Genomic DNA, 20826 nt, shown 5'->3' with positions numbered 1-20826 from the left:
CTTGGGATCACAATTAAGTCTAGTAACGAAACGTAACTGAGCACATAAGTGCCTTTCCATGAAATTTCCTCAACCCTGGCAAGCACACTACAGAAATTTTGTGTAACACAAAGGTATGAAAGACGCTCAAAAATAAAGCGCAAAAACGTATGAAACCTGCCTACAAAGTGTTAAGTTTGCGTGTGAGATATGTGGATGTGCGCGCGATGAACAGAAAATGACAATACTTGGTATAACACGAATTTTCTGTGCTCGACAACGACATTGAAGCGGTAAGAAACTTTGTCGGTGGATGTTGGATGTGCGGCTGGTGTCCCGACTGAAAAAGTGCGAGCGACGAGGTGAAATACATTCCTCGGGTCGCTGATAAACAAACCAGTTGTCGCCACATCAAAGATTTCACAAAGGATCAGGCCACTGAACACGAGCTTCATGAATTTGTGAAGTGAAGGCTATGTGTTTGTATTAAAGATGTGAAAGCGAGCTGGGACGGTAACAGATGTGGAGCTGCACGCACATGCTTCGCAAGTTAAGCACTGGGCAGATATGGACTCTCAATAATGGGACTATGCGGCTACAGCATGCACTTTGTTATGAAGGAAAACTTATGTATGCGTTAAGGGACTGACATGCCTCTATAAATTGACAACCACGTAGGATAACTACAATTGCTGAAAAATAAAGGCTATGCCCATACCGGCCAGAGTTATCAACCCATAAAAAGAGAAATAAGCTCAGGGCCTATGTACCTCCGTATGACGTCAGTGCACAGTGGGGGGCAACTGTAAAGAATCATTATATATATATATATATATATATATATATATATATATATATATATATATATATGTGTGTGTGTGTGTGTGTGTGTGTGTGTGTGTGTATGTGTGTATGTGTGTGTTGTTGTGGTCTTCACTCCTGAGACAGGTTTGATGCAGCTCCCCATGCTACTCTATACTGTGCGAGCTTCTTCATCTCCCAGTTCCTACTGCAGCCTACATCCTTCTGAATCTGCTTAGTGTATTCATCTCTTGGTCTCCCTCTACAATTTTTACCCTCCACGCTGCCCTCCAGTACTAAATTGGTGATTCCTTGATGCCTCAGAACATGTCCTACCAACCGATCCCTTCTTCTAGTCAAATTGTGCCACAAGCTACTCTTCTCCCCAATTCTATTCAATACCTCCTCATTAGTTATCTGATCTATCCGTCTAATCTTCAGCATTCTTCTGTAGCACCACATTTCGAAAGCTTCTATTCTCGTCTTGTTCAAACTATTTATCGTCCATGTTTCACTTCCATACATGGCTACACTCCATACAAATACTTTCAGAAACGACTTCAAAATGGTTCAAATGGCTCTGAGCACTATGGGACTTAACATCTATGGTCATCAGTCACCAAGAACTTAGAACTACTTAAAACCTAACTAACCTAAGGACATCACACACATCCATGCCCGAGGCAGGATTCGAACCTGCGACCGTAGCAGTCGCGCAGCTCCGGACTGAGCGCCTAGGACCACTAGACCACCGCGGGCGGCAGAAACGACTTCCCGACACTTAAATCAATATTCGATGTTAACAAATTTCTCTTCTTCAGAAACGCTTTCCTTGCCATTGCCAGTCTACATTTTACATCTTCTCTACTTCGACCATCATCAGTTATTTTGCTCCCCAAATAGCAAAACTCCTTCACTACTTTAAGTGTCTCATTTCCTAATCTAATTCCCTCAGCATCACCCGACTTAATTCAACTACATTCCATTATCCTCGTTCTGCTTTTGTTGATGTTCATCTTATACCCTCCTTTCAAGACACTGTCCATTCCGTTCAACTGCTCTTCCAGGTCCTTTGCAGTCTCTGACAGAATTACAATGACATCGGCGAACCTCAAAGTTTTTTATTTCTTCTCCATGGATTTTAATACCTACTCCGAACTTTTCTTTTATTTCTTTTACTGCTTGCTCAATATACAGATTGAATAGCATCGGGGAGAGGCTACAACCCTGTCTCACTCCCTTCCAAATCATTGCTTCCCTTTCATGTCCCTCGGCTCTTAAATTTTCTAACCTACATGCCCGATTAAGAGATCTGACATTCCACGCTCCGAATATATACAGGGTGTCCCAGCTATCTTGTCCACCCAAAATATCTCTGGAACAATAACAGCTATTGGAAAACGACTTTCACCGGTATCAGTGTAGGGCTGGGGCCCATGAATGTACATATTTGGAAACATTCTAAAACGAAAGCATATGTGTTTTTTAACACAAACTTATGTTTTTTAAATGGACCTCCTATATTTTTTCTTCAGCAATCTATAGCATGACAAAGCACATACACAATGGCGTTGATTGCATCGCAATATTCCCATTACATCCCGAGATATTGAGACGCGAAGTTGACGCTTGAAACACCCGACATGCTTTGCTAGCGCACGTCCTGAGGCTCAGGCGTGAACCCCATGCTGCCCGTAATCGCTACGTGATTGACATGTGTAATCACACCTCCATACTTATCAAGAGGGACACTTACTTGTCACTCACATCGCGATTACGGGCAGCATGGGATTCACGCCTGAGCCTCAGGACGTGCGCTACCAGCGCATGTCGGGTGTTTCAAACGTCAACTTCGCGTCTCAATATCTCGGGATGTAATGGGAATATTGCGATGCAATCAACGCCATTGTGTATGTGCTTTGTCATGCTATGGATTGCTGAAGAAAAAATATAGGAGGTCCATTTAAAAAAACATAAGTTTGTGTTAAAAAACACATATGCTTTAGTTTTAGAATGTTTCCAAATATGTACACTTATGGTCCCCAGCCCTACATTGATACCGGTGAAAGTCGTTTTCCAATAGCTGTTATTGATCCAGAGATATTTTGAGTGGACAAGATAGCTGGGACACCCTGTATACAGGGTGTTACAAAAAGGTACGGCCAAACTTTCAGGAAACATTCCTCACACACAAATAAAGAAAAGATGTTATGTGAACATGTGTCCGGAAACGCTAAATTTCCATGTTAGAGATCATTTTAGTTTCGTCCATCTACGCTCAATGGAGCACGTTATCATGATTTCATACGGGATATTCTACCTGTGCTGCTAGAACATGTGCCTTTACAAGTACGAAACAACATGTGGTTCATGCACGATGGAGCTCCTGCACATTTCAGTCGAAGTGTTCGTACGCTTCTCAACAACAGATTCGGTGACCGATGGATTGGCAGAGGCGGACCAATTCCATGGCCTCCACGTTCTCCTGACCTCAACCCTCTTGACTTTCATTTATGGGGGCATTTGAAAGCTCTTGTCTACGCAACCCCGGTACCAAATGTAGAGACTCTTCGTGCTCGTATTGTGGACGGCTGTGATACAATACGCCATTCTCCAGGGCTGCATCAGCGCATCAGGAATTCCATGCGACGGATGGTGGATGCATCTATCCTCGCTAACGGAGGACATTTTGAACATTTCCTGTAACAAAGTGTTTGAAGTCACGCTGGTACGTTCTGTTGCTGTGTGTTTCCATTCCATGATTAATGTCATTTGAAGAGAATTAATAAAATGAGCTCTAACATGGAAAGTAAGCGTTTCCGGACACATGTCCACATAACATATTTTCTTTCTTTGTGTGTGAGGAATGTTTCCTGAAAGTTTGGCCGTACCTTTTTGTAACACCCTGTATAATAATAGTAATTTTGTACCATAGATACTATTAACATATAAACAAAACAAGGAGAAAAAAAATGGCTCTGGGCACTATGGGACTTAACCTCTGAGGTTATCAGTCCCCTAGAACTTAGAAGTACTTAAACCTAACTAACCTAAGGACATCACACACACCCATGCCCGAGGCAGGGTTCGAACCTGCGACCGTAGCGGTCGCGCGGGCCCAGACTGTAGCGCCTAGAACCGCACCGCCCAAAACAAGGAGAGATACGCTCTTAAATTAATTAACCTTCACCTGTTTTGTCTCTATAAGTAGTAGCGGGCGGACGTATGACGAGCTCCGCCGAGTTAATATTGTTAAAAAAAATGTGTATTCCAACCGTACATTGAAGAAGTGCGATAGAAAATCGTTAGGAAAGCAAATATTATTTGTACATTCATATTCCGTTCGTCATTTCGCCTGCACCGAGAATCCTGCACCAGGAGGATCGAAGCAAAGAAGAATAATTTGCGTGAGCAGAGGAAGTGCGATCCGGAACCATTATTGTCATACCAATTTGTATGCACAATAGCGGTAATAGGAAAAGGATGTACGGTACGTAAATTTCGAATGTTAATCTAATAATACATTGAATATTAAACGTCTGTTGATATTAATGCCAGCTAAAGTTCTCTCAGGATATGAGTACTTTCCAGTTTCTTTCAATTATTCTTTCGAAATTCCTTTTTTAATTATTTAAGCAGCAATTTTTAATCAGTTTCCATTATACATTATATTTTATGCTCCCCCTCCCTTATTCTCTCAGACACTATTCAAGTCACCTGACCAGAAGTCCTGTTTCTCCTGCCCCTGAACTTCACTATTTCCCATTGTATCTAACTTTAACCTATCCATTTCCCATTTTAAATTTTATAACCTACCTGCCTTATTAAGAAATCTAACATTCCACACTCTGGTCTGTAGAACGCCAGTTTTGTTTCTCCTGATGATGACATCCTCCTGAGTAGCCACTCTCCTGAAATCTGAATGGAGTGCTATTTTCCTCTGCAGTATTTTACCCAAGATGATGCCTTAATCATTTAACCATACAGCAGAGCTTAATGCCCTCAGGCTGTATTTTACCTTTTCTTCCAGCTGTTTGCAGTACCAGCACAGCAGGCCTGTTATGATTGATGTTACAAGAGTAGATCTGGCAGTCACCCAGACTGTTGTTCATGCAATTGCTGGAAAGGCTGCTGCCCCTCTTCAAGAACCGCATGTTTTCTGGTCTCTCAGCAGATACTCCCCCATTGCGGCTGCACCCATAGTATGGCTATGTGTATCGCAGAAGCAGGTAGGCCACACCACTAGTGGCAACGTCTATGGTTCCTGTTAAAAACGCCAATTTCATACAGGAGTATAGGACCGGGCATAACCTCTGGCTGGTTCAAATGGCTCTGAGCACTATGGGACTTAACATCTGCGGTCATCAGTCCCCTAGAACTTAGAACTACTTAAACCTAACTAACCTAAGGACATCACAAGGCAGGATTCGAACCTGCGACCGTAGCAGTCGCGCGGTTCCAGACTGAGCGCCTAGAACCGCGAGACCACCGCAGCCGGCTGCATAACCTCTATTAGAAAGTATACAGGTCAGTATTTTAAACACTCAGATATTTCGAGTCGCCAGCGCTCATTCCTCGTGCTGGGAGAAGAACAGGTTGTGGGTGTGTAATGCCCATCAGTTTTAAATTTTCAAAAAAATAGTAGTTGTTTTGAATATCGAGATGGTGGGTCTTTCTGAAAGCTACGGTCACAAATTAGAGCTTAAAACACTCGTTTTTGTGTTATTATTTTCTTAACATTAGTGTTAGTAGGTGTTTATTTTAATAAGTTTCGTATCAATTTTTAGAAACAATAAGTCCAATCCAAGCCAAAGTACAGGACTTACACAATAAAATTCATGAGCTACTGGAACATATTAGTAATAGAGTATTCTAATGAAAGTAGCAGTAGTTCATGAAGCTACAATAACATCCTTGCTAATATTTTAAATGAGTCAATTTCTTCTTAAGCACAAATGTTATGTAACGCAGAATTGTACAGTTTGTAATGCACTCTCCAAATATTATGTTTCGCTATCTCTCTAAAAATTAATAATAATTTTTATTTTGTTTGTCATAAACAATTTAAAGTGAAAGAGCATAAAGATCTGTGCATACCACAATAAACTACATTCTTTTGTGGATAAGTTGTATTTTTCCAGGTTTTTAAACTGTACAAAACATGATATATGCCAGTTTAAAGAGAATGTGGGCGAGACAGTAAAATAACGTATGAATTTTATGCACTCGCCATTCTAAAAAAAAAAAGATAGCGAAAGGGTTAAGGAAACACCTTTGTTCATTCAAACAAATTTGATGTGTCTGTACAATATTTTCTTTTTCTTGACTTCAGCGCCCCCCCCCCCCCCTACACACAGATCCTATTATAGATATAGATATAACGTACATAGTAGCCTGACTTCAGTAGATATTTCGTAGTTTAGGATCCCTTTCCGTCTATATAATCCTTTAGCTTATGTTTGTTTGTTTGTGTGTATTTTGTAGATAGTCGTAGTTGTAGTATAGACAACCTTAATTTCCTATGTCCCTTTTTATGCAACAGGCTTTAAAACTGCTAGTGCAGGCTGCAGCTCATAGGGTTTGTTTGTTTTTGGCGCTCCAACACTTTCAGCTGTGTCTATCTGCAATTGCGCTTCGTTGACTAGCTTTCTCCCCAATGCGCAGCGCTGCGTCCCTCTGTCACCACTAACGACAGATGTCTAAAGCTAGTTCAGGTGGCAAAAAATAACGTAACTGATAGAAATAACCGGTTACTGAGAAGTAACGGTTACTGCGATAACCGTTCCTCTGATTCTGGCAGTTATTTCAATAACTGTTTAGTGTCAACAGTGCCTCGCGCCATCTGTTGACTGAAGATCGTACTGCGCATTAGGAAGGCGTTCTATAGACCATGGGAATAACTGTGAGACTGCGCGCCATCTGTTGATAAGAACTGTGTACTATTTCGTGGGCCTTCGTTACTGTTAGCATAAACAATTAAATAAAGTTAATGTCCGAGCCGTGGCTGATAGGAGCTGCAGTACAGGCATTAACAAGTACGGTCGTTCCCTTAAGCCACCACCTTACGTGTTAATTTAGCTTGGACGGGTAGTAGAAGGAAAGTTACTTAGGAATTCGAGCGACTATGGAAATAACTGTCAGAGACCGGTATTCTCCTCTGGCAGTTATCGTTATTGGCTCGTAGTTCTAGTTCTCTGGTAGTTATCGGGCTACCACCACAGATAACCTGGAAGCTGGTAACGGAATAACTGTGTGTCTAGACGTTCCTGACTCGGTGACTCCAGTTAAAGGTCGTAGTTCCAGGTGATATTTCCAGAGAGGATAGTAACTGGAGCGAACAAATATTTTCGTACTGCTACGGAAATAGCCGCTGGCCATCGCGAATGACAAATAACATGTCAGAAAGTATAACATAATACAGTGGAATATAATAATTATTATCCTCATCATTTGTCAGGAGATTGTCAAAATATGTGAATATATCACAGTAACTGCTAATATTTACAGAATTGGTACACTGACAGAATAAAACACAGTTACGTACTTTTAATAAATTTATCGTACACAGAATACCCGATCTTGACTGTTGCAACCAAGTGCTGTCAAAACTGAAATATAGCAGAATTTTTACCTAAGCTGGTCTATCAGTCTCTCTTACGATATTCATCCACAGAGTAGAAGGAGGGGTCGATGGAAGCGTCTGATTCCACCCGTCTGCTTCGACGTAAAGGTGTTGTGGTGTGTGAATGTCATTACGGCACGGTGTTTATGAGTTGGTTTGTGTGTGTGTGTGGGGGGGGGGGGGTGCTGTCGATCTAAGTTGCAGTGCCGGAATTTGCTGGTGGTAATTAAATTTTTTTTTTCTAGCTGTGATGTTTTGTGTATTTATGATGTATTGAATGTGATTTAATTTATGTAGGGATGATTGATTTGTGGACTTTTGGGATTGTGGTTTTATTTTTCGCAGTTGTAGGTGTTGGTTTTTTGGCATCAGTAGCTGTGGTGGAGCTATATAGGTCACCGGAAATGACCGATTCCCATTTTCATAGTTGTGTGTGTTGATGTTTTAGTATCGTCATCTGAGGTTGACCTATATAGATCAAGCGAAATGTCTGATTCCAATTCTCGTACTTTTAGTTGTGGGTATTGGTGTTTTGGTATGGTCACCTATAGTTGACCTATATTGTTCAAGGGAAGTGTCCGATTCCTGTAGATTTTTGTTGGTGTAGCAGAATGCTGTAATTTTTTTTTCTTTTTGTTCTTCATTTTGTGTTTTTGGATCATGGTGTGTTTTTTTTACTAGCTTGTCCTCACCCTAAAACCCCCAACTTCCCGCAGTTGTCCCATTGGTTTGATTGTATTTTTGGTGGGAAATGTTATTGTATTATTTATATGTATCTTCGTGTTTGTTGCCATGTGTATGTAGTGACGTCATAGACACACTTAAAATAGCCATTTCCGGCATATTGATGACGGGTGGAATCAGACACTTCTGTATCAAATAGTCTTTCAAACACACTGTAAACCGTGCCTTATCTGAAACCAAGTTTTTAATGGTTGCTGACTTGCTGGCAGTTTATTGAAAATGCATGTTCCTGAATATTGGATCCCTTTTGGACCAAGGTAAGTAATTTTAGGTCTTTATGTAGATTGCTGTTCCCATTTCTAGTACTGATATTATGTATTAAGCTATTGGTTGGAAATACTTGTAACAAATTTCATAAAGGAATAAATATATTAGGAAGCAGTGGTTAGAATACAAAGTTCCTTGAACAGGTTCCTACATGATGTTCTTGAATTGATACCACAAACGATTTTTATTACACGCTTTTACACGCGAAAAACTTTTGCTACGTTTGATAAGTTCCCACAGAATATGCTCCCTTATGAAATAACAGAATGAAAAAATGTGGTATGCCCTTCCCAACTGAATTTATTATCGAGTTGTAGTCCCAGAAATGTAACACTGTCAACCTTTTCGATCTGCATGTCTTCATATGTTATAAACATGCTGTCGCTGGAGAAATCGAGCAGTTTGCAAATCTGACATAAAACTTGGATTAGCGTACTCACACTTTCCCCAATAGGACTAGCTTTTGCAGCACAGGAGTAAACGAATCTGTCACATTACGTATATTTTTTGTTGTATTATAAGGCTGTACACTTTATTCTATTATGTGAGCAGCACAAGAAATTAAGCTTCGAATTTAACCTACAGTACTCAGTTTACATATTACTTCATACTTAAAAATGCACGTTGTTAACATTTTACTTAAACAGTGCTTTGGCAAAGTTCCGCGTACTTTCTGTCACAGCTGCGAAGATAATATTTCTAATAGCGACCGATAACCTACAAACATTTAATATGAAACACTAATAATCGTTCTAACATCAACTAAAATGTACCCGGAGTTAATAAGCTAAGGTTATGACACGATTCATACGACATTCCTGCTATTTCACACTACTCACAGTTATACTGATAACTAAACTGATGGTAGTGGTGGGCAGGAAATCGCGTATCTGTTAGAAATCACAGTGACTGAGAAGTCACAGATATCACAGTAGCAACTTTACAGAATCTAACTGCGATTTCAGTCACAGTTAGCAGTCGCAAGTAGTATTTCATATTCAAAGACGTGAGCCATCTATTGCTCGAATTTAGCACTGCTTTCTGCGATTTCAGTGACAAGTCGCAACTAAGAGTTGCAAGTAGCAACTAAAAAGCGCGGTTAACAGTGGCATCTGTTGGCCAAAGTTCGTACTACGTCCATCTCTTTGATACGGTATCGGGTCTAACTGCGATTTCCGTGACAAATCGCAACTAAGAGTCGCAAGTAGCAACTAGAAAGCGCGGTTAACAGTGCCATCTGTTGGCCAAAGTTCGTACTACGTCCATCTCTGCGATACGGTATCGGGTCTAACTGCGATTTCCGTGACAAGTCGCAACTAAGAGTCGCAAGTAGCAACTAGAAAGCGCGGTTAACAGTGCCATCTTTTGGCCAAAGTTCGTACTACGTCCATCTCTGCTATGCGGTATCAAGTCTAACTGCGATTTCCGTGACAAGTCGCAACTAAGAGTCGCAAGTAGCAACTAAAAAGCGCAGTTAGCACTGCCATCTGTTGAGCAAAGTTCATACTACGCTATTCGCTACCGAGTCAAACTGCGATTTCTGTGACAAATCGCAAGTAAGAGTCGCAAGTAGCAACTAAAAAGTGCAGTTAACATACTTTTCCTAGTGTCATCTGCTGACCGACGTACGTACTTCTTTATGAGAGCCTTGTGCCTCACGAGATCGACGTGCTGTGTGTGCATATGAAGGGCTTATTTCAATAGTGGTACAAGTCCATTTTTGTTCATTTTGAGATACAGAGTCGTAAAGTTAAATGAGCGCTGACAAATCTGCATTTGAGATACCAGAAATATTCAAGCATATGGCTTCTTGCTAGAGATGAACCTTTATTTATGTTTGTTTGGATCACTAATTTCAGACGCATTATAGACAGAAAAGTGGAGGTAATGGACTTGTACCACTATTGAAATAAGCCCTTCATATTATATGACGACATGCACATTCAGCATCAGTTATGGTTGGTCAAATACTGCTGTGACTCTGAATATATTATATTAATAAGAAACAACATTGCCTTTTTCTCCTGAAAATATCAAGTAACGTAACAAATGTGTTTGATTCTGCTTCCAATTTGACAGTTTTGGTTAATACTGCACATGCCTACAGGACTTTGCAGTGTTAACACAGCAGAACTGAGACATCTGTATAAGTGTAGAGAAATGAAAACAGTCATATGAATGCCTCACTTTTGTTCCGACACAGTTCAAGACTCGGGAGAAAAGTTTTACACTTGGTGTTCTACATGGCAACTTCACACACAAGAACTTTTTGCCGACACTACTACCACCTACATAAGTAAGCTTTTCCTGTGTTACTTTCAAGTAATGCACTTAAGCTATTCCTGATTTAACTGGAAGATCTGTACTTCCCACTTTCATATCAACAGCCTCAAAATGCATATTGTAGACTTCGGGATAAGTTACAGGTCAGTGTCACACCAAGATTGTGGAGAAAGGGGGGGGGGGCGGCATGTCACTCTCCAACAAGTGTTTACCAGTAAGTAAGTGGCGGAAAATTATGGGTATAGGGCGGCTTAAACATGTGGAAAATGAGATTTTTATTATTCACTCACTGTATTTGACATTTATTATTCCTTTAAAATCGCACAACAACTTCAATAAAACACAGTTTAATCATTCACACACTTATTTCACAATTATTTCACTTTTAAACTGCAAATCCTCTAAGAACTGTCTTGAATCTTCACGAGTCTCTCTCAAAAACAGCCTTGATGTGGATAGATACGTACAGCAACCAGTAATCAGAGTCAGAACTGTGTCTGCAAAAACACAAGGATTATTAAACAATTTTTGCTGTCATTAATTACTAGCAATATAATTGACAGAGTAGATTGCTAATATTTGCTTAATGAATATCACATTTGCAAGAACGATCACACTGAAGTAATTAAGTCCATCGAAACGCTTAGAAACTAACCTCTCGTCTGACGAAAACGGTCTAAAGACGCAGTGGTAATTTCTTCAGATCTGTTGACAATGATATTTTGAGTTATCACTTTACTGAGTGACTGAAATGTAGTTCAGGTACCTGTGAACATAACAATATGTTACAATTCATTTTCTAAATACGAACTATTACGGTACTGTACGGCTACTTACATATTAATTACACTATTAATATTTTCACAGTTGTTTCTTTAATACAAAATTAAAGCCAACGGAAGAAAAAACGTAAAACATACTTGCCAAAGACAGGTTTGTTGAGATGCAATTTTCTGTGTTGACAGATGTAACTTTCTCATACGGTGGTAAGTCGCAGAAATCGCAGGAATCACAGAAATCGCAGAAGTAGCAGAAGTCACAGAAATCGCAGAAGTAGCAGAAATCGCAGAAGTAGCAGAAGTCACAGAAATCGCAGAAGTAGCAGAAATCGCGGAAGTAGCAGAAATCGCAGAAATAGCAGTGGCGGAGGGATACACGACCTATGTTCCTTAACTGCGACAAATCACAGTTAAGAATAACAGATACTCAAAAGTAGCATTCACAGAAATCACTGATATCGGAAAATCGCAGTTTAGCCCATCACTAACTGATGGATTCCAACTATGTCGTTATTTAACTGTCGGAGTTATCGGTATTCGCTAGCGAAAAATAACTTGGCAGTTATTAATAACGGTTAACGATAACGGTTATCAAAGAATAACTGGAACTGTGATAACGGTTACTCCAGAATAACCGTTTGGCCCACCTCTAAAAGCTAGCGAAATGAGGGATGCTCAACTACCGGACCTACCGATAGATGGCTCTACCAGCAGAATACTGTCGTCTGTATAGTCTGCCAACCGCCATGTTCGAATTTGGCAAGAACTTCTTGCCAATAAGTTTCTCTCGGTCTGCACGGTGTATAAGGAATTAAGGATTATCGAAATGGTGATTTCTTGTTCCGCTTTCAATTGTACGAAGCGATGGAGTAAGGAAAGTGACTTACCATAGGACTACCGATACAATACGATAAAAATACAGACTTTGTGCGTTTGCTAATTCGATGTTTTTGAACAGGTTTCCTCTAAAACACCCAGAGCTGCTAAAGAAGACTTCCTTGAAGCAGAAAGGTTTTAATCCTACGTCTTGCAGTCTTCTTTGCGGAAACCATTTCCGACAAGATGATTACGTACTGAGCCCTGGAACGTGGAAGAAACGTCTCAAACCCGAAGCAGTGCCATCAGTTATTGACTTTACGACACATTTCATGCCACCAAATAAACAGCCACGACGACATGTTGTTAGGATTTTGAGTGACAACTATCCTTCTCCATTTGAGGTAGCTAATTAATTTCGTTGCTATGTGTGTGCTTTTTACTTTTGTGAATTTATTTCGTACAGACACAAATGGGCTACATAGGTCTAAGCAATGTTGTAATCCAGGTCCATATTTTTGTTTTTAGCGTTCTGTCATGGAATCCGTGCTCGATTTGCCCCCTGCAGAAGCTACTGATAGCCTGGAGAATATTGTCAATGAGAATTCTTCCGTGGAAAGCATGTCCCATTTATCCAATGACGAAGCTGCGAATTGTGTCGAAAACGTTAGTATAATGATGTTTTCACAACCCCAAAGTTTTCTTATAATATTTTTTCATCAAGCCTTGAGTTATTTCATTCATATATAACGAAATTATTTCTTTATTTCAGAGTGCAGTTGGTTCTTCAGTAATTGATTGTGGTATACAGTCGAAAGTAGAAATGGAAGACAAGGCGACCGAAACTTGCAATTTTTTCTCAGACATTGTGCACGAATTAAAACGTAAACCGAAGTGCGTCCGTGAAAAACTTCGAAGAAGAGAAAAGAAAGTGTTTTCCATGGATGACATCATAAGTTCATTGAAGGAGAAGCGGCATCTTCCTGAGAAGTTACATAACTTCCTCAATCATCAGAAAGGAATACAAGTGGAATTAGTGTGCAATTTAGTGAACAATTCTCTCTCGTCAAAGGGTAATAGATACACAACAAATGTGAAAAATGCTTGTGATGACTGTGTACTTTTATTCACCAGCAGCATATGAATACCTGCAAAAGTTAATGCCTCTGCCCCATAAATCATTCATTTCCAAATGGGTGGCAAGCGTTTTTAAGTACATTGATTTAAACCCAATTGTAAGGGACCAGTTCAGCGATTCATGTCTAATTGTAGACAGTATGGCAATTAGGAAGCAAGTAGTTTGGGACCAAGGAACTAAGCAATACACAGGTTTTTTAGACTTTGGTGGGGAAGTGCCTCAGTCAAAAGAAGTAATAGAGGCATCTGAGGCACTGGTTTTCATGCTTGACTCTATTAAAGGCAAATTTAAATGCCCAATTGCATATTTCTTAATAAACGGTGTACATGCAATTAATCAGGCCACACTGATAAAATCTGCTTTAGAGAGGCTGCTTAGTTCTGGCATTAGGGTTTGGTGTGTTATATGTGACGTCTGCAAGGTAAATATAAGCACTTTACATTCACTTGGCTGTACTTTAAATTTTTACAAGGGTGATTTTAAAAGCCACATTCCTCATCCTGTGGAAAAATACAGTGTTTATTGTATCTTGGACATGTGTCATATGATTAAGTTGGCCAGAAATGCCCTAGCAGAAGTATCTGCTATTAAGTCTCCAACTGGCATTATTAAATGGCATTTCATTGAGCAGTTGAACAAGGTACAACAAGAAGAAGGTATGACATTTGCCAACAAACTATCAGGACAACATATAAGTTATGTATATAGAAAAATTAATGTTTCATTAGCTGCACAGACTTTGAGTTCTAGCGTGGCAGATACTATACAGTTTTTGAGGAGGGTTGGCAATCCAAATTTTAAAGGAAGTGAAGCAACAGTAGAATTTTTGTATTATATTGATAGGATTTTTGATATTCTGAACGCCAGAAATCCATTAGGTAAAGAGTATAAGAGTCCCCTGAGACTTGACAACAAATCTTATTGGCTTTATATGTTCAGAGACACTGAAAATTATATCAAAAGCTTAAAAATCATTGGTGTTCCATTGCTGCTCCATGCAAGAAATACTTTTGCTTTTGCGATAATTTTCAATATGCAGTCAGTCAGGCACATAGCTCTGGCAAGTATGCTTCATGTTGAATCTCCTCTGAAGTATTTGCAAACAACTAAACTGTCACGAGACCAAGGAACAACAATCCAAATGCATACGCGTTCAAATGTGCCATGAGAAAGTTGCTCTTGGGTAACAGTGTCACTACAATGAATGGGAATGGGAATTGTTCAAATTTTAATGTGTGTTGTTTGCCACCTGTTTATGATTTTCATGCAAGAAAGCATGTAGTAGAAAGTGATGAAAGTGCTGCAGAAAACGAAGTAGAGAAGTGGTGTGCACTTCTTGATGATACGATTAAGTTCTCATTTTACAAGCAAAACATACTCTATTATATTGCAGGGTATGTGTCATTGCACGTGTCAAGGCAGATCACATGTAAAGACTGTCTTCACATTCTGAAGCCACCAATAATTAAATCTGCATTAGAATGTGATGCTCTCTATGTTTTTCCCAATATGGCCAATAAAAATGCATTTGTAAATTTTGTTAACTGGGGAAAACTGGTTAAAATAAGTGACTGTGTGTACTCTGTTGTAGAATACTCAGAGAAACTGTTTCAGATGTTTGTGATTGCTGGGGATATGCGACAGAAATATATTCAGGCCAAGATTTTGCATTGTGTTAAAAATAAAATTGTAGATTACCCATTTCCTGCTCCTGGTCATGATTACCATTGGGATTGAGGACTTACATAAGACTAAACTTGTTTGTAAGATTGCATCCCTGTACTCCTGCATACGCTTAAAGACATGGAAAAAAATGTCTGCTGAGAAAATTTTAAACAACAAATCAAGTGTAAGGCAGAAGTTAAATAAACTCTTATTGTTTAATCATGTATAGTGCCCAAATTGGAATAGATTATGTAATGGGACATTCCATGCAGATGGGTGTGACATTTTGACAGATTTCTTAAAACTATTTTGTACATAGATTTGTGGTTGTGTAATGATGAACTTGAAAGGATGAATCACATTGAAGTAAAATTAACTCTTTACATCTTGTGTAGATATTGTAACAAAATTATAATTGTTTATTATATAAACTTATTTTAAGATGTTTGCTGTTTCAAAATATGCACTTGCGTTAAAAACAGGTGATTTTGTGAAATTAATGAAAAAAATTATGTTCTGAGACTTATTTGACAGATGGCTTTCAGTATGAGAAACTATGTTAACTTGAATTTTTCACTTTAAGAAAACAGTTTAATCATAGGATGGATGTGATCTAATGGAGTATGCAGTGGCCCTATGTTTCAAACAATAATGTTTGTGGATACTCTGTAACATAAGAGCAATAAAATTGTTACTCTGTTAATTCTTGTTTTAATACTTCCTAGAATGAACACAATGTTCCAATTGATCCTAAGCATTCTTATTACTTTAGAACCATTCTAGAATAAGGGGGCTGAGTCAGGCAAAACCTAATATTCTGAATTTTGTCTGTATTTTGCTAGAAGGTCTTTCTATTATATTATCCTGGGTTGAGGGGGAGGGAGGGGGGGGGAGAGAATGCAAATAATCATATGTAATTATCTTTCAATACTACAAAGTACAGAATACAATTACACTTGGAAATCTAGGAAATTTCAGTATTCATGTTACATGCCTAATTTTCATCAACATTTACCTTAATTACACGGTTACACTTTTTGCTGACTTGAACTGTGAACTACATGTTTAAAAGATTTTGTTGGGTCATAGTAATAAAAGCATTTCATTTTGTTAGTTCATATGTCCCATATGGAACTGAAATTATCAAGTTATGATGCCAAAGGAAGGAATTAACATTAAGGAATCTTACATCACAGAAATTATGTAACAATGGTTACACTTTTTCCTAGTTAACTTTAACATAAACCATTTAGTTTTCCATTAAGAGTGAAAGCAGTTGCACGAGTCATGTAAGGAACAAAGTTTCCCATAGGAAACTAAAGTATTTTACGTTTGAGTTATTGTAGACCCAAAGTATTGTGCTCTTCATATTTCTGTTTTAAAAAGTTTGTAACTCAAATTCACAGACAATTTGGAATCTGTACATACATGGGTGTAGCAAGTTACATGTGCCACATGGAACCTTTAATTTTCTGGTTTAAATATAATTTATTTCATGAATTATCTTTAATACCAACAATGTCTGAATGCATTATTTAACATTTAGAAGAAGAAATATTAGTGTACAGAATAACAAACCTCATGAAAAAAGCGAAGAACTTGGAATGGCTCTTAATCAATAGCAGGTAAAAAGAAGGCGTCTATTAAATGTTCAAAGAAACCAGTCAGTACCTCTTAATTGACCATAGAGGTGGTACAGTAATAAAACAATTTACTTTTTTCAGAATTTCTGCTAAGTACTAAAAGTGTGAAGACCTATTCAATTAGTATTTGCTTTACCAATAACCTGTAGTACAAGCACACATATAAGCAGATAATTATGGGAGTCAAGAATTATGTTAAAATTAAAGATACTGACTGGTATTACTTGCTCACCAAACATTGTAGTTGCCGTTCAGTTTATGCTGTATGCGGTGTACCCAATGTGATTCCTGGAGGACAGAATATTCTGTTATCCTATGGGAGTGCACTGGTACCATACCTTTTGAAAGTAAGTTTTGCTGTGGAATAGTATCAGACATCTGTACCAGAAAATAAATCTCCACTGTGACACCCTCAAGTTCTTGGTATGCTATTAGCTATTATTACAGGAATACTCTTCACAAGGAGGAGGAGGGTGGGTGGGGGGGGGGGGGGGGGAAGAGAGAGAGAGAGACAGGAGAAAATCATGTTCTTAGGAACTGAAAACTCTACTTGAGTCATTTGTTGTTTTCAAAATGGTACTCTCTTTCCAAATACTGTTCTATTTCTTCAAACCAATTCTGAATTTCTCAGGTTATTACATATTATTTACTGTATATTGTCCGGCAATACTTCTGTTGTTACAAGATAGTTTGTAATTTGGCACTACCTTTGTGCCACTGGTATTGGCTAGTGTACTTTTGCAGATAAGAAAATCGACTGGACTAGAATGTCCTGTCAGTATAGGACAAATTCAGACAATATGGAACTTTTTACACTAAATTTGCAATATAATGTCACCCTTGTCTCACACAGATTGTAGCAGCCATTGGGGTGTCTGGCCAGCTTCTGCAGCTTTCACTTTCAGGTCTGTTTTTTGCTTGGGCCCTATACTAACAACCAGTCATTCCAGTGATTGACACCATGTCAAAACTGGAACCAAGATTCACAGAAATAAAATTCCATGGTTGTAATTCACAATGTAATTAATTTTGATCACTGACATGTTCTGAATTCAATTTTAAAATAAAACCATGGTACCAGTCATTGTTTGGGTGGCAGACTGGAAAATTACAGTTTTAAGACACCCCAACCTTAAAATTAACAGCTGTGATCGATGTTATTTTCAACAAGTTCCTTCACATCCCATCCTACATCATCATGGATCAGTCCAATATAATATTATTACCAGACTTAAATGCATGACTTGTGTCGTTTGGAAGTTAAGAGCCTTAACGTTTGTCTCATTTCTTGTCTCGTATCAAAGGCTGAAGCACTGTCAAAAACTGGTGCTTCTACCTTATCACTCAGTTAAAATACACCATGCCACGTACAGGCGTTAATAAAATCATGGCACTTAAATTTCTGATCAAAGAGAGAGCCAAATTCGTAAATGCATGTTGCAATTAGTGTCAGCATATATGCAGATCGGTAATGCATCACTTCAGATAAAGAAAAATAATAATTTTTTCCGTTTATACGTAAGTAATACTTCAATAGTTCAGTTTTAATTTCTGTTGTCAGTAAAGATACCCATAAGCAAACGATGTCAACTTTTTTTCAAGAGACGTCTTCACTGTTTTCCACACTTGATTTTCCGAATTATACCTGTGGTTAAAAGCTTTGGCAAGTAAGCTAATTTGCTGACCTCCATTGAATCTAAAATAGGGTTTTAAAACGGGTAAATAAGTAAAGCACTCATAAAATTAATAGTAAACGATTTATAGGTCAGCTTGTCAAACTTCCAAAACACACTCGAATTAAGGAATTTCATAGCAGAACTGTCACTGTTTTTTCGGGACTAGTGCAGCAGGGGATACAACCCGTCGGCTTTGAACAATGACGTCACAAGTCGCCAGAGAGCATGTATTACAGAGATGAAAGAGCTGAGGAGAATGTTGAGAAACAAAGGAATGCGAGAGATATAAACATTGATCTTGTCAAAAGCATAAGTGTTTTTTGACTTTTTTTAAAAAAAAATCTCACGAGATAGAATAAACTGATCCTACTTTATTAAGCAATATCTTGTCAAAAGCCGAGAAGCGATTGTTCTTAATGTTCTAGCTCCCTTCTGTACGTAATAAGTGTTTTTCGACTTAAAAAAAAAAAATCTCACGAGATAGAATAAACTGATCCTACTTTATTAAGCAGCTCCCTTCAGTACCTAATAAGTGTTTTTTGGCTTTAAAAAAAAAATCTCACGAGATAGAATAAACTGATCCTACTTTATTAAGCAATATCTTGTGAAAAGCCGAGAAGCGATTCTTCTTAGTGTTCTAGCGCCCTTCAGTACGTAATAAGAGTTTTTTGGCTTTTTTTAAAAAAAAATTTCACGAGATAGAATAAACTGATCCTACTTCATTAAGCAATCAGTAAAGAAACGATTTTTTGACTTAAAAAAAAATCTCACGAGATAGAATAAACTGATCCTACTTTATTAAGCAGCTCCCTTCAGTACCTAATAAGTGTTTTTTGGCTTAAAAAAAAATCTCACGAGATAGAATAAACTGATCCTACTTTATTAAGCAATATCTTGTCAAAAGCCGAGAAGCGATTCTTCTTAGTGTTCTAGCTCCCTTCAGTACGTAATAAGAGTTTTTTGGCTTTTTTAAAAAAAAATCTCACGAGATAGAATAAACTGATCCTACTTCATTAAGCAATCAGTAAAATGATGCACCCAATACCAAGCGATCGCTTTTAGATTTACATTCAATTATTTTAATGATAGTGCTTACTAGAACACAGAACTGCTTTATTATCTATGCCTCGAAGTGAAGACATTACGATCTATGACTAAGGAATGACGTCATTGTTCAAAGCCGATGGGTTGTATCCCCTGCTGCACTAGACCCGTTTTTTCTCGCTAGATTAGAAACACTTCATTATGTTGATGTGTAGATATCTAGAACATCCAATATAAAAGACTTATGAGGGCGCAGAACGAAAAACATTTTCATACGTGTTTTGACACTTCGTTTTTTGCCAAATTCAGATATGGCGGACACCAGTGACGTCTGGCGGACGGAGGATGCTAAGTTCACCCAACCTGGATATGATGTGACGTCATTGTGACGTATATACACTTTAGTCGATTAACACACCTACGAACGTTCGAGATTCTAAACTGCCGTCAGCTAGTGGTTTGTTTTGACACGTGCGATTCTGAAAACAGCTGTGTGGCAGCGTATATGTATTTCGCCAAAATAAAAGTAAAAGAGCTGGATATTAATAGAAATATTCCTGACCGTGGCCTTGAAAACACCACGGACAACACATTTCGTAAAAAAGTGAAGTCTTCTTATGTTCTGACCAGATTAGATTGTGTGATTGTTGTATTGAACGCTTATGCCGAAAATAATATTTATTTATTATCAATATTTTAGTATGGTTTCATACAATTGGTCTTGTCAGTACATATTAGATTGTAGCAGCATACTCTTGCTGACTTCCTTCTCTTAATTTATATAGCTGAAAGAGAACTCGTTTGTTAGCTAAGTAATTCATATGTCCATACCAAGATAGTCTTTTATCAACCATAATTCCAAGTAATTTTACACTCGGACCGCAGAGACAGGTACCTTAGTGTCCAGTAATGACTGGTGTGTAGAATGATTGAATTTCGAACTTAAAAAGAAAAATATGAGGCAGTGTTAAAGAAAAATCGTCGACCGGAGATGAAATACGAGGGGAAGTGGATTTCTCAGTGTAATCTTAACCAAAGGTTAGTGTCTTGACGCATCTAAAGATTTTGGCCACTGAGTGCTTCTTCTCACCGAGTACGAATAACCGACGCACTTCAGCTGGGTCAGAAGTACATCAATTTCTGCTCGACATTCACAATAACCACGCAATTGCCCGTCGTCATCGATGCTGAACTCTTTCAGCTTTTCTCTCATTAGTGTCTCGAATGCTGAACACATAATTAGAGACGAGCAAACGAAAAACAACGCACAGGACACAAACACAGTACAATACACGATTTAAACGCAAGGAACGCAAAACACATCTAAACGAATGGCGCAGAGCACAGTGCTACCCTGTCACAACCTCTC

The 20826-nt window shown here is 38.5% G+C and overlaps 1 long non-coding RNA gene across 1 annotated transcript; it reads right to left on the bottom strand.

The window, feature by feature from the left end:
• Nucleotides 1-10991: 10991 nt before the first annotated feature.
• On the bottom strand, nt 10992-11822 carry LOC126161730 (uncharacterized). Its single transcript, XR_007534951.1, has 3 exons — nt 11617-11822; nt 11352-11462; nt 10992-11193 (listed from the first exon to the last, which is right to left on the bottom strand). It is a non-coding gene; the product is annotated as an uncharacterized LOC126161730 (long non-coding RNA).
• Between the last annotated feature and the right edge of the window lie 9004 nt (nt 11823-20826).

The sequence above is a fragment of the Schistocerca cancellata genome, chromosome 2 (genome assembly GCF_023864275.1).
Source record: "Schistocerca cancellata isolate TAMUIC-IGC-003103 chromosome 2, iqSchCanc2.1, whole genome shotgun sequence".
NCBI classification, from domain to species: Eukaryota; Metazoa; Arthropoda; class Insecta; order Orthoptera; family Acrididae; genus Schistocerca; species Schistocerca cancellata.
The sequence above is the reverse complement of the archived record's forward strand: the minus strand, read 5'-3'. Positions and strand labels throughout refer to the sequence as shown.